At 44.4% G+C, this 14,668-nt stretch overlaps 2 protein-coding genes across 5 annotated transcripts in view; one reads left to right on the forward strand and one right to left on the reverse strand.

Annotated features, from left to right (window-relative positions):
- The window catches only part of GVQW3 (GVQW motif containing 3), a 49,627-nt gene that overhangs the window by 32,098 nt on the left and 2,861 nt on the right, over positions 1-14,668 (forward strand). The window lies entirely within an intron of this gene.
- Positions 1-14,668, reverse strand: part of LOC118529853 (uncharacterized) — a 34,441-nt gene that overhangs the window by 11,342 nt on the left and 8,431 nt on the right. The window lies entirely within an intron of this gene.

Consider the following 14,668-nt stretch of genomic DNA (forward strand, 5'->3'; position numbering starts at 1 on the left):
TCAAATTTTCTCTAAGGCTTATAATAAAAAACAGTAGATTCCCGTCCCATGCATCCCCACACCAAGCCCTGCACCTCACAGTCAACTAGCCAGTTTTACTTCTTCCAGCTTTTTGTATTTACTTCCATTCTCTAAATAATATACCTATACTGCTGCTTTGTGATTTTTAAGTTCAGACATTACCCACTGACTTTGAGCAATGGAAGATTTCTTTAACACCACTTCCCTGCCGCATCTTCTGATATAATTGTATCACAATTTTTGGTTAAATCATCATATGGTGCTTACATATTATGACCAGAAGTATCATTAAAAATATTTGCCCTCTGAGATGCCAGCATTCCCTCCAGGACTGTTGTCTCTCCTAGTGAGGGCAGAACCTCTTGGGGGAAGGTAGAACACTCGGGGACAGGGGCTGATGTGTGGGAGGTGGGGCAGGCCAGCCATTGGCTGGCAGCCTGATGTCTCTGGATGGTTCCCATGTAGGACTGGCTCCCTGGGCCCAGGGAGGTATAGCAAGCAGGGTTGAGGGGAAACAAAAGGAGTGCCCAGGATGGGCTGGAGGCTACTTATTGGCACAAGCACTGACTGATCCAAAGAGATGCTGGCCTTTCCAGTAGGTTTCTGGAGCCCCTGACTGTGCCAGGTATTGTCTCTTTAGTTGCTGGATCCTGGGAAGGTTCAGGGAATTCTAAGACAGGGAGCTAGGGCAATTGGAGCTATAGCAGTGGGGTACTCAGGGAGCTTGAGATAGTTATTATTTACTAACCAGTATAGAAAAATGTCAACTCATAAAGTCTAAAAAAGCTAATACGTCCTGTTGGTCCTGATTATGACTATGTAAATATTATTCATAGCCAAGCCATGTGGGGCTTTATGATTATATTTCCATTTTTGTTTATTTTTTCCTAGAGTTAATAATTGCCTCGTTGTTTTCATTTGCTTAGTTTCACTATACTCATTACTAAATCATCTCTCAAACTTTTTGATAGAATAATATGATGACCAAATCCATCAAGTAATTTCTTGCTTCCAGCTTTATCCCAGGCACTGTGCTAAGCACTGGGGATTCAACTGGGAATAAGACATACATGGTCCCTACTTTCACTGAGCTTATAGTCTAGCAAGGGATCAGATATAAGTAATTATACTTGTTTCTTTAAGTGTCACAATGGGAGAAGAATGGGTTCTATGGGAACACATAGCAGAAAAATGGATGGAAACTATTCATTCAGACAGCATACATTTACTGAATTTCTCTTACATGCCAGGATGTGTTCTAAATGCTGAGAGCACAGCCCGAAACAACACAGACAAGGCCCCTGCCTTTGTTGAGCTTACATTCTATGAGACAAGACAGATAATAAACACAGAAGATAATTTTCAATAAAAAACAAGGACTATAAAATAAACAGGGTGGCTTGATGGGGAACGACTATGGCGGGACATCAGGAAGATTAAGCTATTTTAGGCCGAATGGCAAGGTCATGGAAAGTCTTTCTGAGGAGGTCACATCTGACCTGATATTTGAAGGATGAGAATAGCCAACTATGCGAAGAGTAAGGAAAGGCATGTTCCAGGCAGAGGGAACAGTATCTGCAAGATTGGAGGAGGAGCAAGAACATAAGGTTTCGGAACAGAATTGAAAGTTCCATATGGCTGGGACATACAGGGCAGGGGGAAGTTGCTAGAGATAAGAGAATGGATGTAAAGTATAGGGCGGGAGCCCTGCCACCCTTAATAATAGCAGCACTGATAAAAATCCCTTCTATGCAGTTATTTGTCGGTCTTAAGATACATTCCCACCCTCTTTGCTCTCTGTAGTATTTTAAGACATATGGACACTGCAAATTACATTTTTTTTTAGACTCTCTTGCCAGTTGGAAGGTGTTGGCAGGAGACTGAAGGGTGTGTAGAAGGAAGAAGCCATTGTTTTGTCCCGCTTTTTTATGGTGTCTCCAGCAGCAGCAGCAGCACCAAGCACAGGCTCTTGGGTTCCTTCTCAGAGCAGCACCCCTAACAGACAGTACCTACTGTGGGCCAGCCTTTACCCAGGGTGGCAGCATCTTCGTAATCTCCTTTTTTCTCTTCTAACTCTTCTAAGCCCTTCCTTCCTTGGACTATTCCCATGTGCCCAACATCTCTGTAAACAATTGCCTGCTTTAAATCCCTTTCTGTTTCACGTAATCTAGAGTGGTACTGTCCTATGGAATTTCTGTGATGACAGAAATGGCCTAATGTGCTGGCCAATACAGTATCTACTAACCATATAGGGGTACTGAGCTCTTGAAATGTGGCTAGTGTGACTGAGGAACTGACTTTTTAATTATATTTCATTTTAATAATTTAATGTAAATAGCCACATATGGTTAATGGCTACCATACTGGACAGCACAGATCTAGGATGATTTGTTTTTCATTTCATGGGACACTAACTAATATAGTAGTTGATACGGAAAGTGGTTGTGGGAAACTGACCTTCAAAGAGAGAACTCTGGGATTGTTATATGACCTGATTGAGCGTGAATTCAGCAATGACCTCATTGGCAGTAGAAAACAGGATACTGGGGCACCTGGGTGGCTCAGTCAGTTAAGCATCTGCCTTTGGCTCAGGTCATGATCCCAGAGTCCTGGGATCAAGCCCTGTATAGGGCTCTCTGCTCAGCGGAGAGTCTGCTTTTCCCTCTGCCTCTGCCTGCCGCTCTGCCTACTTGTGATCTCTCTCTCTCTCAAATAAATAAATAAAATCTTAAAAAAAAAAAAAAGAAAACAGGATACTGTGTCAGGGAAGAGCCGCCACCTCATGGAAGATGGCAAGGAGTAACAGAACTCTAGGTTGGCTTGCCACACTCTATAGGTGCTGAAGGTAAGAAAACAAGATGCAGCAGATTGGAGAAAGTTTATTTCCCAGCACTGCGAACAGCAGGGGCAACAACAGCATGGCTGGTCTCCTTGCCCTTGAGTCCCATGGGACAATGCAATGGGTCCAGATGGCAGCTACCCATACAATGCAGTTCCACCATAGCTGAGGAACCCTTGGCCAAGGGCTCAGAACCTTTTATAACAAGCAGCCAATAAGCCAGTCTCCTTCCCCTGCGGAGTGAAGAGTTGTACAGTAGTCATGTTGTGATCACCTTGACCTACTTAATTGCCTTTGAGAGTAGTTACAGAAATGACTCAGGGACAGAGCATGGTTAGGTCTTACAGTTTGGCACACTCAACAAGGATGTACAGGGACACTTGGGATCCCTGGTGGACTGCCTCCTTCAATAACTAGTAATTGATGGCATGCAATGGCACAAGAGTTACTTAGAAACTACCTGTGAATTCCTGGGATGATATGCCTATGGAAAAGCAAGTCTTTGGTAGATCAAGTTGCTGCTGAAATGGACTGTTATGGACTCAGTTCTATGCAAATTTGAGAACCTAAGAGCTTCTATTATGGCTCTAAGATAATTTTTTTATATATTATAGCTTCAGAATTAATATAATTGAAAATCACACCCAAGCTTTGATACTGTGGCTGTAGATTTATAATGTTAGAATTCACAAGTTCCTAAGTTTCTTAGATGAAAGTTAAGGCATGAATGGGGAGGAATGGGACCCTGGGACTTGGAATGGAGACATTTGCTTTGATGCAAACAAATAGGAGAATTTGAATATCTAAATCCTTGAGATCCAGAGAAATAGAAAAGAAGTTTATGGGTCTTTTTTCTATCTATCTAATTTCTTGGGGAAGCATGGAAGTATGATCAAGTTTTTTAGAAAAATCCTTACATACAGAAGTACGTGTGTGAGTGTGTATATGAGTGTGTGTGTGGTGAGAGAGAAAGAGAGGGATAGCAGAGAGCACACTTGTGCATAAAGGCACCTATACCCCACTAAGCCCATTCAGCACCCCTGTGTTTGAAGATGGAATATAAAAATTCAAAGGTCTTTCCAAGTCAAATGAATCTAGGGCTCCTCTGTCCTCCAAATCACTTTGACTCTATGTCCAGCCCTCCCTGTTAGTATACTAAAGGCAGGGAAGGTCCATGTGTAAACACAAAACTCCCAATAATAAATCTGTCAGCTTTAGGAGCATTCATAGCCTCTTGCCAAGCCCAATTCCAATCTTCCTCTTGGGAGCCTACATTTCCCTCTCCCATTTGTCCCACACTTTTATTGTTTGTTTATTGAAATGCTCCACTTGCTGGAAGTCGCCCAAGGAAGTAAGTCATCATGCTATTTTGTTGTGATTGGGATTCTGGGGGCGCAGAGGGAGGGAGGGTGAATGATTCTGTGGTGCCGTTAGGGCTCCACACAACATCAATGGCAACTTCACTGGAAATTGCAGAACTCCCCTTCATTGATAAGACTTCAGTGTAGTGATAACACTTTAACACTCGACTCATCTGAAGGTAGAGTAATGACTAAATTGGGGGACCCTGCCCTCCACTCATGGTCTTATAATCTAGTGGTAAAGATAAAGTAAAAGACAGTTACAATCCAGCCGGGATAGAAATGCAATGGAAGAAATAAGTACCAAATGTTTCAAGATCATTTGAGCTGTGGGTAGGAGGTAGAGAAAGAGGAGATGTTTTCCTGAACCCCATCCTGAAGGATGAGGAGGGGTTTCTAGGCAAGGATGGGAGTGGGGCTGGTATTGATCCTGGCAGAGGAAGTAGCAAGAGCAAAGGCTTGGGGAGGACAGACAGTGTGGTCTTTCCAGGAACAGCAGGTCATTCCAAGTGACCAGTGAACAGAATTTGAAGGGAAAGTGATGAAAGGCGAGGCTGCATAAGAGAGCAGGGCCACCTGTTCTGAAAGTTGTAAGTGCACGAGTGACATGGTCAGCTTTCTCTACCAGAAATGTCATTCTGGAGGGTGACCTTGGGACACAGAGACTAGTCAGGAGGCTGCTGCATTACTCCAAGAGATGTTGGGGTTCTAAAACAGGGTTGTGGTAGTAGGAAGAGAGGAGTATATAACAATTTCAGGTTGTTTTTTTTTTTCCAAAGATTTTATCCATTTATTTGAGAGACAGAGAGACAGCGAGAGAAGGAACACAAGCAGGGGGAGTGGAAGAGGGAGAAGCAGGCTTCCCGCGGAGCAGGGAGCCCAATGTGGGGCTCGATCCCAGGACCCTGGGATAACGACCTGGCTGAAGGCAGATGCCCAACGACTGAGCCACCCAGGCACCCCCCCCTTTTTTTTTTCAAAGATTTTATCCATTTATTTGAGAGAGAGACAGCGAGAGCAGAAACACAAGCAGGGGAATTTCAGGATTATTTAGAAGGTAGAATTGACAGATCTTATTAACCTATTAGATATGAGGAGTGAGGGAGAGGGCAGAGTCAAGGGTGAGCTCAGGTTTATGGCCTGGCTAGCTGGATGTACCCCTCTAAGTGTGAACCAATGGGAGGTTCAAGCAAGTGCTTTAGGAGCTCAGAGGATAGAGAGACCACTGTGGGAAGGAATGTGGGAGGTGTGATCTGTGAGGGCCTCTGACTTCAGAGAGGAGATTAATGAGTAGATTAAGAGAGAAAGATGGGCCAGGAGAAGAGCATGGAGAGATACCTGGGTTCAAATCCCTACTCTGTCACTAACTTGCTGTGTGAATTGGACCAAGTTCTTATTCTCTGAACCTCAGTATCCTCATGTGTAAAAATTAGGATAAGCTAATTTCTACCTCTACTGGGAAAACTTAATTTGTAAAAGTGTAAGCATTTGGTAATCCTTACCAAAGCTCTACGAAACAGATAAGATATTATCATCCCTATTTTATAGGTAAGGAAAATGATATTCAAAGAGAGAGAAAGAGCTTTGCCTAAGGTCACAATGCTAGTAAATGGTAGAGCTGGGATGGGAACCTGGGTCTGACAAAGCTATAGTCCTAGGTGCTGTGGAGATGTGAAGGAGACTATGGATGGTTCTTGCCCATCAATCTCTCATCCTAAGTTGAGTACTCGAAGGCCAAGAAGTGACATCTACTTTAGGATGAGTTGTTGGTCATAGGCCAACAAATCCCTGCTGGAGGGGAGGCAGGATTGCGTCTAGTGCCCTCTAGGGGCAAGAGCACCAGGAGAGTGGGCCCTCTAGCAGGAATCCTTGTCTTACTGGGTCTCCTGAAACCAAGGAACTGTTGGGCAGGGGCAACCATTCCTGACAGATTAGGGTCTGGCAAATTGATACTCACAACCTCAACTATAGAACATTGAGTATGAACTGCTTCTAGTACTCATGCTTTTGACTTTTTCAGGCTGAGGTTAACCCTAGGAACCTCTGGTCTTTGTTGGGAGACCTCAGCCTGCTGCCCAGTACTCTGGCAATAATTATATACAATTATAATAAACAGTCATCATTTACTAAGCACCTAAGACTTTACAGATGTCATCTCATTTAATTGTATAACCATCCAGCAAATTAGATACTCCTATTCCCATTTCACAGATGAGGAAATTGGGGCTCTAGGAGATATGTCATTTGAGTAAGTTCACACAGCTAGTAAGAGTTAATAACAATAGGTAACGTATATTTAACACTTACCATCTGCCAGATTCCAAGTTGCAGCAGACTCTGTTGGTTACCCACCCAACAATCATCCCATCTTCACGCTCACAGAATCCTAATTTTGCTCAGATATCCATCCCTCAGGAAAAGGGACTCTATCTCCAATATGACTGCCCAAGCCAGTCATTGTGATCTATTCCCTTTTGTCTGCGATTGGATTAAATCACTCGAGACCCAAATCCAGCCAAAGATAGGCGAGGGCCATCAGTGAGGAAGTAGCATATGTAAAGACTTGGAGGGGAGAGACAGGGAAATGTTTTCTCAGTCTTAAAAAACACAAAAGAGGGACGCCTGGGTGGCTCAGTCGGTTAAATGACCAACTCTTGATCTCAGCTCAGGTCTCGATCTCAGGGTTGTGAGTTCAGGCTCTGCGTTGGGCTCCACACTAGGCGTGGAGCCTACTTAAAAAACAAAAAAACAAACACAAAAGAAAGAGATGACCCTCTTCTGTTGCACATTGTAGTGTTTGGATGTGATGCCTGGAACTGTGGCAGTCATCTTATGATCACAGGGAAAGCCGGCCTAGGAGCGTATCATTCTGGCTGGAGTATTTGGTGTTTATAGTGGGAGACAGGCCTAGAAAAAGCATTTGGGATCTTCCTGGGAGAGGGCCAAATGCCAGGGCAGGTGACTTGGTTTGAATTTGGTGGAAAATGAGGCGCCAGTGAAAGCTTTTCATCAGAAGTGTAACATATTTAGCATTACGCTTTAATGTGCGTTAATTCAGCAGGTACAAGCAGAACTGATGTGGGAAAAGGTGGGGAGTGGGGAGTTCAATTTAAAGACGCTGGGGGTCCCTTCCCCCTGACCACCTCACGAAGGCACTGCTTGCCGATTAGCAGAGCCCAGATGTCTGGCATACCGCGGAAAGGCAGCTTCAATGGCTTGCGAAGAAACTCACACCTCACTCTGAGGGTTCCTGCCTGGCTCAAGACTCACACATGTCATGGTGTACACAGCAGAGGTGCTGACAGAGCCAGAGGACCGGGATCAGTTAGACGGGGAGAGGAGGTAAGACTGCCAGAGCCGAGCTGCAGAGAATCATCACTGAAAACAAGAGGCCCCCGAGGAGCCCAAGGCGGTCTCTTCTCACTCAGCCAGCTGCAAGGAGCTCAGAGCTCAGAGCAGGAGTTCCAGGCTCTCGGAAGGCTGGAGGCCCTAGCTGCCTGGGAGTGCACTGCAGCTACATAGGATGTGAGGACCAAGGGGGAGTTCTAAAGTCACCCTGTTACTAAGAAGCTGGGCCAGTTCTGCATGATTACTGGGAGCACCTTGGTCTTCTGGCTCTGAATCTGGAAGTGAGGGCACAGCATTTCCTCTGTGTTGTCACTGGCTGTGGAGAATTCCTGCCATTAGCTGTTTGTGGGCCACGGACAAGCCCTTTTCTGAGTCCCCTCGATTTCTTTCTACTCGATTCATCACCATTTGAGGCTCTGAGAGTCAGCACGGGCGTCTCTTTGACAAGCACTAGGCAGACATGTACATGTCTCCTACACCTTTAAGACTAACACTCGGCACATTCCTCCTTGATGGTCTGTGAACACTGCAAGGTTTTATGAAAAGTCAAGCAGCCCCATGAGGTCATCACTCTATGTCACAAACCCTGCAGGTAACATAAATGAGTGAAGAGGACTGAGTTTAGGTGAAAATTGCAGTCCTCCAGCAGATACATTTGTTTCTTCACTTCCACAAGAAACACACCATTCCCAGTTTTCGGAATGCCTGGCTCTTGGGTACTCCACTTCCCCACTTTTCACAGAGAGCCAGGTATTAAGAAATATTTCTCTCCTTAAAGAAAAACAAGAGTGCAAGTATGATGACAAAAGTGTGGTGGAGACAAGTGAGTTACAAAGCACATATGGTGGGGCCCCCCCAGCTGGCTCAGCTGGTAGCGCATGCGACTCTTGATCTTAATGTTGAGAGTTCAAGCCCCACATTGGGCCAAGAGCTTACCTTAAAAATAAATAAATAAATAAAAATAAAAGATCCACTCGTTCTTTTTTTAAGATTTTATTTTTTTTAAGCAATCTCTACACCCAACATGGGGCTCAAACCTACAACCCCAAGATCAAAAGTCACATGCTCCACCAACTGAGCCAACCAGGTGCCCCTAAAAGATCCACTCTTTAAAAAACAGGAACAACGGGGCACCTGGGTGGCTCAGTCGTTGAGCGTCTGCCTTCGGCTCAGGTCATGATCCCCGGGTCCTGGGATCGAGCCCCACATCGGGCTCCCTGCTCAGCGGGAGGCCTGCTTCTCCCTCTCCCACTCGCCCTGCTTGTGCTCCCTCTCTCACTGTGTCTCTTTCTGTCAAATAAATAAAATCTTTAAAAAAATAAATAAATAAAATAAATAAATAAAAAACAGCAACAACAAAAAACAAAGGCATGTATGGCATCTAACAAGGATACACAACTCTCAGCTCATATGAGAGTGAGAGCCCAGTATGGCCAGATCTTCTGATTTTTCAACAGAAACTGGAGATCCAGAATTTCATGTGATATCTCCCAATTTTACAATGTTGGCTCATTTCCTTCCACTTCCCAACTGCGCTTGCATGCTCTTCCCACCATACCAGTACACCTGCAGCCTCCCAGGCCCTGTCCCTCCTGTCTTCACACCACTGCAATGTGGGCTCTGTCTGCAACACACGTCCTCCCTTTCTCTGCCTGGGAATCTCTTAAACAATTTCTCAAGACTCAGATCAATGTATACTTCCTTCTCCTTGTAAGATTAGGTGCTCTTCATTCTTTCTATGCTCCCATCGTACCCTGAACATCCCTCAACAGACCTCTTACCACACTGTCCTGGAATTGCTGATTTCCCTGTCTGTTTTTCACCAGACTGAGAACTCCCCGAGGGCAGGGACTTTCATTGTCTCTGACCTGAGAACCTCGGGTAGGACGGTGGGAAACATGCCAAGAAAGGGAAAATAGTTTACTCAAAGGGGAAAAGAAAAATTCAAGCAAGTTAGAGAGCTGGGGGCTTGAACATTTAAGGTAATAGGTCCAAGAGGTGATAGCAGGTGATAAACAGAAAACAAGCCCAAGAGCCCGGAATCAGGATGATTAGAACAGGTTGGGGAGTGGAATGGTTTAACATAGAAGCTGTGGATGAGGTAGGGGTGTCTGGAGCCTATTTTTACAGAGGGTACTGAATGTGATAGGGACACAGGTGGGTCTCACTGCCTTAATGTCTTAGTATTGGGCTCCACTGTTGTTAGCTTGATAGTCTGGTGAGTTCTCGTCTCCATTTCAAGGATTCAGCCTCAGCCAGCAGTTACTGAGCATTCTGTGTCAGGCACCGTTAGGCACCTTAACTATAGAGTAGAATCAGATATGATCCCTGTGCTCAAGCTTGTGGTCTGGTGCAGGAAGTGGACACATAAATAGATAATGACAAGAAAATGAAGTAAATGCTACAACTGAGAGAAGCCCAGGGGGCTACAGTAGCACAGAGGAGGGATTCCTGCTCCATTAAGGTCTGGAAATGGTAATTTACCTGAGGTCATACAACTGGGGGTGGGGCGGGGGAGTGCGCAGACCCAGGATTAGAACCCAGGCCTGTCAGACTTAAAAGCCCACTCTTTTTCATCGTAGAAATTGGGAGAAGACAAATGGCTTTATGGCGATGGGGGGAAATTTATGTGTGCCGGCTTAGTTAAGTGGCAAACTGCATGGTTCTAGGTTAAAGTTGGTTTACAAAAATAGTTGTTTGAGGGGTACCTGGGTGGCTCACTTGGTTAAGTGGCTGCCTTCAGCTCAGGTCATGATCTCAGTCCTGAGATTGAGCCCCTGCTTGGTGGGGAGTAGGCCTCTCCCTCTGCCTCTCCCCACTGCTCGTGCTCTCTCTCTCGCTCTCTCAAATAAATAAATAAATTTTTTTTTTTTTTTTTAAAGATAGTTGTTTGAGATTTGGGAAGCAGAAGTGAATCAGCAGCCATTGATCACTGAAGTCATGGACAGATGTGGAGGTGCCAGAAGGTTCCAGCTTGTCTTCACTCTCCTCCACTCTATACCCAGCTCTTCCTAACTGCTGACTCTTGGTCAATAGAAGCTCCAAGCCCACCACCAGACCCCTGGGAATGGACCCACAGCCTTCTCCTGTAGACTTCTCTATCAGTTCCCCCTTCACAGACCCCTGTCAGCTGGATGTGCTTGACTTCTGGGATTGACTGGTTGGTGACTCCCCTGATCGCCCCCCTTTCAGAGCCACACTGCCCCAGCCCCTCTCGCAATTGTTTAAGTTCTAATTTCTTTAACAAATCCCTTATCCCACAACTCATAGTAATTCTACTTCCTTAGCTGAATGCTGACTGAAATACTGTGCTTTCCCCAAAGATGAAAATAATTGAGCAGAGGGAAGAACAGACTAAGTTTAGAAGTCTAGCTTCACCAATATCTCCATAACTCCAATGCCCCTGAACTTCATAGTTCAGTAAGTATTTGTTGAATTGAATTTTTAGCTTGCTTCTGGTTCATTTGTACAAATATCATTGTACAGAATCATTGTACAGGGAAGAGATTTTTGAAATTATTTTGTTTTTCCTTCTTTTAATTCTTTCCCTAAGATCAATGAGAAGGTTTGGAGTCATTTATGGCTCAGGCTCTGAAATTCTGACCCAGGACAGTATCTTTTGTGTTGGCTACATGTGTTCTTCATCTCCTGGGGTACAATAGATTTTCCTCTGGCTTCAATTTCCCTCTCTCTCCCTCACCTTCTGTCCCTTGCAAAAACAGAGAAAAACCTCACTCTTGTGTATTTTCTCCAAAGAAAGTATTTCACACTCTAATCAAATCAGCCAAAAAAGATATATTAGGTTACCCTCATGGGAATGCTCTTCTGGCCTGGCTGAGTTGGAAGTGGGAGAAACAAAGACATCTGGAAGTGGAGGACAGACAGCAATCAACTTTGAACCACTTAATTGCAGGAATTTCCTTCTTGCTACTTAGACCATTCAGCACTTGTAGGGAGAAGACATGTTACACGTTCACGTTGCCTCCTGGAAAGCTGGGTTAAATGTTGTTCCAATTAGACAACCATTTATGGAATGTCTGTCCTAAACTAGTCCCTATGCTATTTGTTGGAGATACTGCTCTTGAGGTGTTTTCAGCCAAAGTGGGAGGGAAACACGGTGAGTTATAGCTCAAGTCAGCCTATAATAAGTGCTAGAAAAGAGGCATAAGCAAAGCACCATGGTACAGAGGAGGGAGCAATTATATCTGAGGATATAATTGGCAGTGGGGAGGGGGAAAAAGTGCTAAAGAATGTATAGGCAGAGGGAGGCAACGTTTTTTTTTTAAGATTTTATTTATTTTAGAAAGAGAAAGAGAGAGTGAGAGAGAGGGAGCTTGGAGAGGGGCAGAGGGGGAGAGAGAAGGATAAGCAGACTCCATGCTCAGCGCTCCTGATGTGGTGCTGGATCCCACGACCCTGAGATCATGACTTGAGCCAAAACCAAGTCAGCTGCCCAACCGACTGAGCCACCCTGGTGCCCTGGGAGGCAACATTTTTTAAGCATGGACCTGGGTTTTATGGAGGAAGGTGAACAAGGGGAGAGGGCTAACAGTCACTGATTATCTACTTCGTGCTGCTCACTGAGCTAAGACTGTACTTATGTTATCACATTAACCTTTTCCAAAACCCATCTGGAGGAAACTGAGGCACAAAGAACTGAAGTAACTTGCTCAAGAACTTGAAAGAGGTAGAATTGGGATTCAAACCCAGATCTGTTTGACTTCCAAGAACATTCCCTGTTCCCATTTGTGCATGGAGAATTATTTTCAAAAGATCTTTGAGATGGACTGTAAAGAATGAAGATTTTAATAGGCTTCAAAAGGCCAGAGGGTGCAAGAAGCGATGGCATAAAAGCATTCCAGAGGAAAGATGGGAGAACAGCCCCAGGGCATGACATGAAGGTGCAAGGTTTGTTTCGAGAAGCTTAGGCAGTCTGGAGTGACTGTGGGAAGACACTGCCACATGCCATACCACTGTCTTCTCGGGTTCTACATGTCATTCAGTAATTTACTCAACAGTGCTGGGCATTCAGAACTCAACCTCTGTTCTTCAAAGTCTCTAATCAGTCTGGTGAGATTAACTGCTATTACCACAGACTGCCTTGTACGCTTCAGCTCAGGGTGTGTGTGTCTGTGGGGGGGGGGGGGGCACATACTCATACAAGCATTATTAGGACATTTCCTTCCCACAATCATTTCTCAGCAAATACATTCCCCAGGCTCTCCATAAGCAAGCGTTCCTTTATTACCTCCTTTAGCAAGGCTTGGATTTGAACTGCTGGCCTTGACGTGGTAAGTTTAAAGCTCATAGCATCTCAGCAAGTGCCCTTTCAATCCAAGAGAGACCTGATCTGGTCTTCCACGAGCTCACTTAGAAAATAATGATCAATCCTAGGGTTGCAAGGAAAAGATCTTCATTGGAACTGACAAGAAAGCAGACACCTTGTACCATTTCTCTGCAGACTTCACAAGTGTTCAACACTTCTTGAAAGAGAATATGGTTCCCAAGGCTTTCGCTCAGCTGGCTGGAGCACAGTTTAAAAAAATGCATTTCATCTCTGGTAAATCACAGCAAAACATCATAAACAGCTGGAAACTCTCTGAGGTGAAGACAAGTTGGATATTATGTTTGGATTTATAGCCCCCTCCCCCATGATAGCTGATTTCCATTTCCGACAGGGTTATTATTTCCATCTTTATGAAATGTCTTGGATCTCACCTTGGATAATTACTGATTATCATCAGCTCCTCACCTGAGGCACTTTAGCATTTGGGTGAACCTGAAAAATATATATATTTTTTCAAAAATATGTATTAGGGAAAACTCAATGTGTGAGATTATGTCTTTATTTCTATTTTCATTTGCAATTCCCTTTGGTTTTCTAATGATCAAGTCATTAATCAGTGTCAAATCACCATCCAGAGCACAGACAGTATTTTTGCCACTTGGCTTTCAATGTGGATTAAATGGCAATAACTTGTGTTACTCAGTCTGGTGCTCTCTCATGATTGTGGTAATCACGGACCCAAAAAACCTTGAGGGTATTCATAAGATCTCAGCAGCCATCTAAGGTTTTTAGTCAAAGGTGTACATTACAATCTTCTGAAATTTGATAGAGCTCCCTAAGTTAGTCCAACAAGTACTCCCAGTTGAGGACCACTAAGAGTCCAACATCCTTCATTTCACCCTTGATGTTGCCATTCTATGTGTCCCTTTATATTTCCAACCTTTGCTTCTTATTTCCTCTGCTGTGATACCCTGGATACCCCCTCCCCCACTTCTCTGCCTGGTAAAATCCTGTTCACTCAAGAGGCCCAACCCAAATGCTACCTCTGCTATGAAGCCTTCTGTGAAGAAAATCTTTTTCTCCCTGATCCTATAGCGCTTCTTAAACACCTTTATGAACATTCTGTTATCATGTTCTCCTATGGTACATAGAGCTATCTGTGTATGTCTAACCTCCCCACTCAACTGTGAGCTCCAGAATAACGGTGGTACCTTATTCATCTTCGTATCTCCAAGGCATGGCATGGGGCCTAACTCTCATTCAATGAATGAATGAGGACGTGGATACCCAAAAGTAGACCGTACATTGGCCCATTTAGTCAGATCTGGGCTTCCTCGGTATTTCTTGACTGAGTTGCTTACAAAAAAAGATGTGCAAGGATGTGCAAGGCAAGGACCTTTTAAAGGGCCATGATATTAGTTTTTCTTTTAAATATTTTATTTATTTATTTGACAGAGAGAGACAGACAGTGAGAGAGGGAACACAAGCAGGGGGAGCGGGAGAGGGAGAAGCAGGCTCCTGGCTGAGCAGGGAGCCTGATGCGAGGCTTGATCCCAGGACCCTGGGATCATGAGCTGAGCCGAAGGCAGATGCTTATCGACTGAGCCACCCAGGCACCCCTATATTAGTTTTTACTATCCTTTTAAAAACATCACTTTCCCAACTAAAGTGATAATAGCTCCTTTAATTTAAATTAGTAATGAAAGGCTGGATATCAACTTGAACTTGAGGATTTGTTTTCAAAGGAAAACAGACAATCGCAGAAAAATCTAAATCTTAACTGATTGGTGCAGTGTAGGAAATGTTAGCCTG

Source organism: Halichoerus grypus, chromosome 11, assembly GCF_964656455.1.
Source record: "Halichoerus grypus chromosome 11, mHalGry1.hap1.1, whole genome shotgun sequence".
Lineage (NCBI taxonomy): Eukaryota > Metazoa > Chordata > Mammalia > Carnivora > Phocidae > Halichoerus > Halichoerus grypus.